General features: G+C 39.6%; 1 long non-coding RNA gene across 1 annotated transcript in view; it reads right to left on the bottom strand.

Moving 5' to 3' along the window:
• Positions 1–1,902: 1,902 nt before the first annotated feature.
• The window catches only part of LOC144512388 (uncharacterized), a 50,412-nt gene continuing 43,083 nt past the window's right edge, over positions 1,903–9,231 (bottom strand). The window contains exon 3 of the long non-coding RNA XR_013501002.1: positions 1,903–5,986. This is a non-coding gene — a long non-coding RNA (uncharacterized LOC144512388). The remainder of the gene's footprint in view (positions 5,987–9,231) is intronic.

Here is a 9,231-nt window from a genome sequence, read left to right as displayed (position 1 = left end):
CCCTGTGCTTAAAGGTCCAATGTGTAGGAATTTCAAAGTACATATTACAGCTACGGTAGCCTTCACGCTTCAAAAAGACGGTCTCTTGCTCTTTTTAATATCCTTTTTCTTTTTCTGGGTGAAGAAGAAGACATGAAGAAATTTGGATGTTGAAAATGTGTGGTCCTCCATGTTTTGTTCTTCAAACTTGCCGGGGCCGGGAAGCTACGATACCCATTAGCAGCATTAGCCGCACCCGTGAGTTTATCATATGACAGCGAAAACGCGAAAGGCGGAGCAGTATGTCCTGCATGTCCCTTACCGGCCAACATATTTCAAGATGGCGCATGAATATGGAGTATCTACCCCACTTCATGCGAATGCAAATATAAAATTTCAAGCTAAAAGGAATACTTGGAATTGATGGTGGTGGTAAATATTCATGAAAAAGGACAAGTTTGTGAACGGGCAACACAAATTTTGATAATGAACAACTAAACACGTTACACACTGGACCTTTAAGTACAGCCTCACAGAGCTGCTAGGGTGGCTATAGGCTCTTAGTTTTGTTAGATGATTTTCTACTAGTGTAATATTTGTTTTGTGGAGCAGCTGGCACTTTTGTACATTGTGGAAATTTCCTTCTGGAATAAAACTGGTCATTTGCATATATGGCAGTCAGATGAAACTCAACAACCTGGTGAATCTGTGTGAAAGCCTCCCTCACTGAGGTGAGACGTAAATAAACATGTGGAGACAAGTTAAAGGTGGATTTAAAGATAATTAAACAAAGGGATTATGCAAAAGAATGTCCATATTAATATTAGGATGAATTTGATTTTTCGTCTATTTGATTAGAAGCTAAACTTTATGACAAAAACCTCATAATTTGCCCTTGTGCATAAAACTTTGTGTAATTTTATGAACCTGCACAATAATGTTGACTCATCCTCTGTATCTGTACTTTGCAGGACTCATCTGTGTCAATATTTGACAGACTTTCTGGTTTAATTACAGATTCCCTTTTGTGCACTCGCCCAAATTTCAGGGATTATCCAATTACTGCTTGCGTGCCGACAAACAAGGGGTGCTCTTTGCCTTTCACTAATTGGAATGAGGAGTGGTGCCAGTGCTCAAATGAGAGGGCTATCACTGAGAATTATTGAATAGAGTAAAAAAAAAAAGGATATGTGGTCTGCCTTGGGCTGCTTGTGGATTTCCTCTGATTTCATCAGAAAAAAGATTCCCCCAGACAACAGCCAGCTGGTGTGTGTAGGCGAGCTTTGCTACCCAAACTCTCTGAGAAAAGTAAGTGAAAGAATCACGCTGTGCCTTTTGCAATTCATCCCATAAACAATCCTTCAGCCCGCCCGCTGTTAGACAACTTTGTGGGATAACATGGTGCAGCCAGAATGACATCTTTATTTTCCTGTGAATCAGTGGGCAATTGTGTTGTTATGTATGGCAATTTCATGGCTTATGGCAGATTAAACGTAGACTAAACATGAGCAATTATTTCAATGAGAGTACCTAGTCTCTAGTATTGACTTATATACCAATTAATATCTACTGAAGCTTATTTACAGTTCAAATTTACTGCTACTAATAATGTAAGATGTTTTACTGCCACATCCCTGCTGCTCTCTCATTGTTAGTACTCCTACATGACGGGCTCATAAATGAGTCTGCCCTCAGTTTTTATCAAATCCAGTGGGAGATTTGTGTTAAACAGCCTGACTTTCAAGAAAACGCCTCTTGTAAAACTGGAGACCTCATGTGTGCATTAGTGTGTACATTTGGAGCGCGCCTGTGTGTGGCATTTGGAACACACACACACACACACAAAAAAGCAGTTTGACAGACAAATGAAACAAGAGATATGCAGCAGGTTGAACAGGCGTGATTCATAATTTATTGAACAGCACTGACGTTACAACAGGGAACAAATGAAGCAGAGAACACAAAAGAGCATTATTTATTACAGAAAGTGTAGCCTGAGGGCGGTGGATACAATAGTACAACACTCATACATTAAGCCTACTGTACACAAACACAGCTGTCAGATGAAAAACCCCCATTACTCAAATTCTGATGAATTTCATGTTTTTATCTGAACTTGAGGATTATGTGACCTTGTATAACTCCATCAAGTTTCATAACCTGAGGACTCCATTGCATGATTTAAAAAAAATGCACGGCTGTCAAAGTGAAAATAAGGCTGTTTTATTTCGCCGAACATTTTGACATTTTAGAAATATGAGGTTTATAGCAGTCAGATCAAAACCGGGGGAACGCAGGGATAAGGCGTATACACCCTCGGGCGAAAAAACAGAGGATGGCAACAATCTATTCAAACACAACTTCCCCTTCATATGCCAGAGCTGTTTTAAATAATGCAGGCTCTTTCCCACAGATGCCACAATGGTTGATACCCACCTTTAGATTCCCATGGATCCCCGCTGGTCCAGGATCAAATCCTCTCTCAGCCTCCTCTTATGTGTCTTTCCTGCTCTGCTATTCTCTCAGACCTCCACATGTCTCTATAAAGAACTCTATGTAGGAGTGAGAACTTGAAAAATAAATTGAACTGATAATGCAAGCAAAAGAAACTTCCCATCCCACCGCGCTGAATATTAGATCATAACAACGTACAGCCTTGAATAAATCATTAAACCTCAGCAGACCATATCTATTGCAATTTCATCTTGAATAATTATCCACCTCATAACAACGCAGAAGTAATGTCACACAATTGCAAGCATGTGTCACATCCTTGTAATATCCCAGGATTACTAAATCAGCTTATGGTTTTCGACAACAGTCCATTTAGGCTTTATTCAGATTCTGCTTAGGAGGAGAAAGTGAGGAGCTTATTTTACAGAAAAAACAAACAGGAGGTTGACATTTAAAGTCAAACCCCACAGCACCCAACTGGACCCAACAGGAGCAGGATCATTTTAATATCTTGCTTAATTGGTTGACACTGAGTTCAGTTCGGGCATAAAGTTACTGCTGATAAATACCATTATTAGCCATTTAAGCTTGCCTGGATCTAATTTATGAGTAGACAGGAATTTAAGGGGTTCACACTGAGCTGAGTTACACTTCTCAGTCTGGTGCTAAAAGCTTTAAAGGAACAGTGCTGGTCTGAAGAGAAACCTTATGTGAGCATATAAGCTCATACAAACATATGTGAAATAAAACCAAAAAACAATTGTAAATGGGAATTTACAAAAAAGCATATAGTCACTGAAAAGCCACAATTCTCCAAATGTTTGTCAGCCAAGCGCTAAAAACCCACTGTACACTACCTGCGCAACACCAAACTGCAGACGGACGCAGTTAGTGACTAGCTGGTGAACAAAGTGCAGCATTTAGCAGCTAAAGGGACATATATTTCTCTCAGGAGTTGGTGGAGACCAAAACAGAGCTAAAAGTTGAGTAAATATTGAACTGAATTGAACACAAACGTGACTACAAAGCTGAAAACTGGACACAGGACAGCAACAGCATGTGGAATTCATATTTCTGATGTGCAATAATTCCAAATATGTCCAAAACTGTGACTTTTGTTTGTATGAAATGATTTATGTGAAATGTGTTTCATGTGTAGTAAATTGTGTGCTTTATTTGTAAGAGAGGGTTTATTTTCACACTTATGTAGGTTGGTGAAAGTGTCAAACGATCCTGTAACAGCTTTCTGTATGTTCTCACCTTCACTTTATGGGAGAATAGGTAGTCCCTTCAGATTCTGGACATTATTAAACAACATTGATGACCTACCTCTGCAATTTGTTTCATCTCAATTGTGGCATCCACTCCTCCTGATCTCTATTTTGAGAGCTATCCAGCTCCAGTTTTGCACAGCGACCTCGGGGCAAAGGATTGAGTTTGAAATTCAGGGCACGTGCAGCCAGCATGCAGGTGGAAAGTAGGTCTGTTCACAACTTCAGATTTGCTCAGATTGATTAGTCAGACCACACGTAGCCTACATCAACATTCTGCTCTATTGTCTTAAAACCAACTGTTCGATTAAGTATAATAACCATTTAATGAAGTCATTAAAAACATTTTTCACATTACAAATCTGGTCTGAAAAGATAACCTGAAACAGTAGCCACTCCCTGCAGTGAATACCCTGGACTATTTTTTAACTGTGTGCATATTTTGGTAATGGGCAGGACCATTGATGTTAACATGGCAGCTGTCATATCCACGGGAAGCTCGCTGTGTGTGTTGGCCAGCGCGTTGAGCACTCACCGCGTGTTTAGTGGCTTCTACTCCTACATGAACCCATCTACCATCACGTAGGAATAAAAAGCCATAAGACACAACAGCAATCTCACAGGAGGGAGGAAAAAGAAGGAAGGAGAAAGGGATATTAACGGAGGAATCTGCGGTGTCAAAAAAAGGAGGGATTGTGTTGTCATCAGGAAGGTAGAAAGTGTAGAAAATGATCCCCAAAAAGGAAAGCGAACAGGGATAGCATGGTTGTGGAGAAAAGGTGGATTTGAAGAGGAAGGGAACAAGGGAAGGAGAGACAAAAGGAGATGATTTCACAGTAATTCGATAATCAGATGTAACCCATGGGTGATGCAAGTATTGACAAGAACATGCCCTCTGTTTGTCTTTCTCTCTGTTTGATTATGTGCTTCTGAGTGCAGCAGATGAATATGTATATTCCTCTGTGTGTAAACTATATTTAATATGCTCGAAGCAAACTGCTCGGATGAACCTAACCAAACTCCATCTGCTCGGTTTCCAAATACACACATTTTCTCAGTCTTACAGGCAGCCGCACTAGCTTTAATATATAGTTTATGGCAAATGCTAACTCATCTTTCTTCAGATGCTGCTCAAATAAATATCTATCCTTTAAAACTGATCGTGCTTCTACAGTAGTAACATCCACTTCATAGTGTTCACAGAACTCCTGCAGCAGAAAGACAGTCACGCCTGTGTGTAAAGGGGTTACAGTATGAGTGTATGCACGTACAAGTCAGGCACGTCCAGATAAATATGTATGACGCCAGCGCGGTAGGTTTCCTGCTTTGTATGCTAATAATCTTATACAAGTTTAATAATGCAACCACGTTGCACTGAGGGTGGGTGGAGGTGGAGGAGATGGTGGTGGGCCGACACACCGAAGAAAGGACCTCACAAACTCCTCACAAATCCTCCGTGAGGCCTCATGAGACGAGGCGTGAGTAGCGAGGTAACAGATTACATTTAATCTGACTAATTAAGTTGCCAAAAGGCTGGATTTTCATGCACGATTTCGATAGGTTGCAGCTATCCTTATCCATATGTATTTTAGTTATGTATTCAACACCAAAAACATAATTTGAAAGGCTGTTATGGTGCTGTTCAAATATAAGAATTTATTGCAATTAGGTGATTTCTATTCTCTGTATATTCATGAGGATTTTACTAGTAAAATAGTGTAGTGAATTGCATCAGTTATGGAAAGTAACTAAATTAATTAATAAGTACAATGCCTGTCAAATGCACTACATTTAAAGGAAACATAGTGTACTTTTTGGCTCCAAAACATGTATTTGTCAGCTTAATAACACTATTAAATGAGCTATTCTGGATAAAGAGAACTTTTACTTGTGATACTTGAGTAGATTTTGCTGATACTTATGTACATTTATTTCAGTAACATTTTGACTGTGGGATTGAATTTCTTGCCACTTTTTCTTGAATAAAGCAATGCTTCTTCCACCACTTAACTGCTTTACATATTCCAGGTTAAATTAGTAATCTAACCAGCAAATTATTCTTCTGTAGTTTATCTGGTGAGACTAAGCAGTAAGCAGAGGCTTGTCAAGGAGAATAGTGATGGAAAAGATTTTAGTTTGGTTAAATAGAAGGAAGTATGATGACAGTGTATGTTTTATCTGCACACTGTGTTTTCCGAAACACTTCCTTGTGTCAGGTGAACGTGGTCAGCAGCGTTCAGTTTCCCAGTATTGCAGGTCTCCGCATCAACTCCTGAAGCATCCTGCGACAGAAACAGAAGAGAGGAGACGTGAGGTGTGTTCCCGGAATGAGAGTGAAAAACGTATTACTCCACTGTGGCTGTTAGGGTATTTATTGAGTCAATCGTATGGCTTTGTTATTGAATTAAAGGCCATTATCTTTTGTACCTCCCTGGAAAACATTTCTGATAGTTTCCGCTGTCAATCTTTAAAACTTTTGATGTCTTCCTGAGACAGTGTGAGGTCTTAAAGAGCTCATACAGCGGTTGTGCAGACACACACACAACTTACAGCTTCAAACAGCGATTAACCACAAACCAATTATGTCCCTTGTTGAGCGGCAACTACTTCTTGATGACTAGTGCGGTTTACATTGCCTAATGAAAAGTTAATACTGAGCACATTCCTGCACCTGCTAATGTCTCCACTGAGGTGAAAATTGTTGACAGTGGGTGAATTCAGCATTAAAACTATGAAGCATATGGGTAAAATACTTTATAATCTGCCTCTAAAATACTGTACCTACACATTTTGCAGAAAGGAACTGACCACCCTCATGGACACATTTTTTTTTTTTAGCTTTATAATTTATTATCTAAAAGGCTCTGGAAATTGTTTAGGAAAACACTCCACACAATGAGCTGTGACATCTTCATTGAAAAATGATTGATTGGGCTGCCAGGGAGAGAGGCTGTTTGAGAGACAGATCACTCAAACAGCCAAGCTGTAAAAGCCCAATAATATGATGAATGGTCTATTTACCCAACAGATGAGGAGAGACTTGCATAAAGATTAAACGTGTGGTTTTGGACATGTCCTGGTCACAGAATAGATAGAAATTTGAATAATATGTCTGTGTTCTCTGTCAAGGAGCAAGTTGGAAATGAATTTAAGTTGCTGGTGATTTTCGACTGCGAATAATGCAGCTTGGCTCGTTTATCACCTTGGATCTTCTTGCAGCAGGAAAAAGAATGGGTTTATCGATGATGAAAATACTCTTCATACCTGTGTGGATTTTGCACAAATCCCTCAAACAAAAGCCACCAAGGGCCCACAAAGATCATGAAAAAGTGTGGATGTTTTGGATTTATTCCCTCCACTTTGAACTGTTTTCTTTGTGCAAAAAGAAAGTTTGAGCCCCATTAGCATTATGGCAATACCATGATTAGTTACACATTATTCTCCTTCACTGGAGGCCTTTGTGTGCTATTTACCCATGTTTCATAAAAGGACCATTTAACACTTATAAAATGCACAAACTGTAAGTCAAGCAACTAATCACTTAACCAAACGATGTCTCTGATGATTGAGAGCGCGTGTTGCTATAGGGACCCTATTTTTTACACATAGCATCTATAATTGATGTGCAATAGATGTAGCAGCCTCAGATCTGATAAGGGCTTGGCTCTGATGGATCTCCAGATAGGCTTTCGTGGGGGGAACAGATGTAGAATCGTGCATCAGAGAGGGATGGGGTTGCCTGTGATCGTTTCCACCCTGCAGCGAACAAAATAGCCCTCATATATCCCTGTAATCTGCATTAGCGGCGGAGCACAAGCCAGGAGACAGCACAGAGGGGGATGAGTAATGGGGCTACCACTGATTTGGCAGGCCTATATTACACCTCAAAACTGAGGCATGCCCAACTGGTGAGAATATGAAATGAGGATATCACAAATGAACATCATCCCCCTAGAAGGGCGAATTGATCAGCCTATATTACACCCAAAAACAAAAATACTTTTCCTATGTTCTTCCTTTACTCCACCACAGGTGTAATTATTATTTTATATATAAAATGTCCCTTTTTTGGGACTATGAGTGTAGACATCAGCAGGACAACAGCTTTTGTCTGTTTCTTCCCAACAACACCACTATGGTTAAGGTTTGGTCAGGTTTAGGCACAACTTTAGGTTTAAGGAAACACTCTAGTTGGGTTTAAAATAAGTACTTTGTTAAGGTTAGGGGAGCTTTCTCATGGTGACAATAATAAACACTTGATTAAGGTTAGAGATGATCGTGGTCATGCTTTTAAAAAGACAAATGTTGGCTGTTAGTTGGTTTGTTGAACCATCCATCCACCCTGAACGACCACCAAGCAGTGATACCCACTCTAAACTTCTCGGATGCTTTCATTTAAATAACTGTTTAACGTCAGAAAGCAAAGATTAGAGAAAAGTCAAAAAAATAAATACAGATTTCTGTAGCAGAACTCCGACCCCTAGGCAGGGAACCCCTGACTAAACTACCTAACTGTATATAAAGTAATAAAACTAGCTCCACCTCAACCAGCTACAACAATAAAATGTTACTTACAGATTTATGGATTGGCATCCGTCTAATAATGTAATGTCACAGGTGCCATTTTTTCTGCAAAACTAGTGTTTATACTTTTTTAAACTTTACTTTTAGCTGGCAACACTAAAGTAGTTGAGTATCTTTACGTGTTGGTACTTTTAGGGTCTGAGTACATCTGGCTTCTCTTGCCTGGCACATTTCTGCTCGCTTTCTATTTCTGCCCAGTTCTCAGTAGGTTGTGGGATGAGTAATGACCTAACATTGCTTTGGCATCTTCTGTCTGTATTACAACCAAAAAAACAGCCACGAGCAACTCTCTGACTGGCGAGAGCATGAACGTGAGCCCAGAGCCACGGCAAGGAACAAATGCTTCTGTCCAGCAGCCACAGTGGTGTGCACATCCTAAAAAGAGTCACTTCCAAAATAAAGTGTATTTCACACCAGACCCAGAGGGGAAATGCAATTAGTTATAACTACTTTATGCCTTTATACCTTTTTTACTCCTCCTTCTGAGTCAGCTTTAACAGAGGAGAAAGAAGCAGTAAAGTTATTTTCAACTAAATGTTTTTAATTATGCGAGTACATTTTGCAAGACAAGAAACTTTAGCTGTAACCCAAATAGTAGAAATCTTTTCATCTCATCACAAACAGAGCTAAATCCTAAGAAGTGAGGATATAAAATGAGAGCATAACAAACACAGCGCCTGGCATTAAACTCTTGTAATGGCTTGTAACAGGATATGCTTACTTGCTATCTGAAATTAAAGCGTAGATATAACATCCCTTGAGGCCAATCAAGTAGTTATGTGTACATTCTGCTGGGACATTAATGTACTCCCACGAACAGTGTGTTTGTGTGTTCAGTTTCTACATGTTTCTGTGTGTGTGTGTGTGTGTGTGTGTGTGTGTGTGTGTGTGTGAGAGAAAGTATTTATATTTCCTCTCATAATTCATGGTTTCCCACATTAAT

Source organism: Sander vitreus, chromosome 23 (assembly GCF_031162955.1).
Source record: "Sander vitreus isolate 19-12246 chromosome 23, sanVit1, whole genome shotgun sequence".
Classification (NCBI taxonomy): domain Eukaryota; kingdom Metazoa; phylum Chordata; class Actinopteri; order Perciformes; family Percidae; genus Sander; species Sander vitreus.
Note: the sequence above shows the minus strand (reverse complement) of the source record. Positions and strands in the feature narration are given on the sequence as shown.